The sequence below is a fragment of the Egretta garzetta genome, unplaced genomic scaffold (genome assembly GCF_000687185.1).
Source record: "Egretta garzetta isolate BGI_Z169 unplaced genomic scaffold, ASM68718v1 scaffold740, whole genome shotgun sequence".
Lineage (NCBI taxonomy): Eukaryota > Metazoa > Chordata > Aves > Pelecaniformes > Ardeidae > Egretta > Egretta garzetta.
Genome location: NW_009258397.1, coordinates 46,202 through 46,917, shown reverse-complemented (window position 1 = coordinate 46,917; position 716 = coordinate 46,202). Strand labels below are relative to the sequence as shown.

General features: G+C 65.4%; 1 protein-coding gene across 1 annotated transcript in view; it reads right to left on the bottom strand.

Moving 5' to 3' along the window:
* The window catches only part of LOC104129726 (maltase-glucoamylase, intestinal), a gene marked incomplete at its 5' end in the record, with an annotated part of 53,605 nt that overhangs the window by 7,251 nt on the left and 45,638 nt on the right, over positions 1-716 (bottom strand). The gene's annotated exons all lie outside the window — the stretch shown is intronic.

The following is a 716-nucleotide window of genomic DNA, read 5'->3' as shown; positions in this document are numbered from 1 at the left end:
ACATTCCCCCGCAGCCCCTGGTGCAGCCCATGGTGGGGCAGGCTTCCCCCCTGCAGCCCAGGGAGGTCCATGGGGGAGCAGATCCCCACCTAAAGCCCATGGAGGTCCACAGGGGAGCAGATCCCCACCTAAAGCCCATGGAGGTCCACAGGGGAGCAGATCCCCACCTAAAGCCCATGGAGGTCCACAGGGGAGCAGATTCCGACCTAAAACCCATGGAGGTCACAGGGGAGCAGATCACCACCTGCAGCCCATGGAAGGATCCAGAGGGGAGCAGATCCCCACCCTGCAGCCCATGGGGGTCCATGGGGGAGCAGATCCCCACCCACAGCCCAGGGAGGTCCACAGGGGAGCAGATCTCCCCCTGCAGGCCATGGAGTTCCACAGGGGAGCAGATTCCCCCTGCAGCCCAGGGAGGCCCACGGGGGAGAAGATCCCACCCAGAAGCCCATGGAGGTCCATGGGGGAGCAGATTCCCACCTAAAACCCATGGAGGTCCACAGGGGAGCAGATCACCACCTGCAGCCCATGGAGGGACCCAGGGGGGAGCAGATACCCCCCTGCAGCCCACGGAGGTCCATGGTGGAGCAGATTCCCCCCCTGCAGCCCACGGAGGACCCCACACAGGAGTAGGGGGTGCCCCAAGGAGGCTGTGACCCCATGGGAAGCCCATGCTGGAGCAGGCTCCTGGCAAGCCTTTGGGGACCCATGGGGGA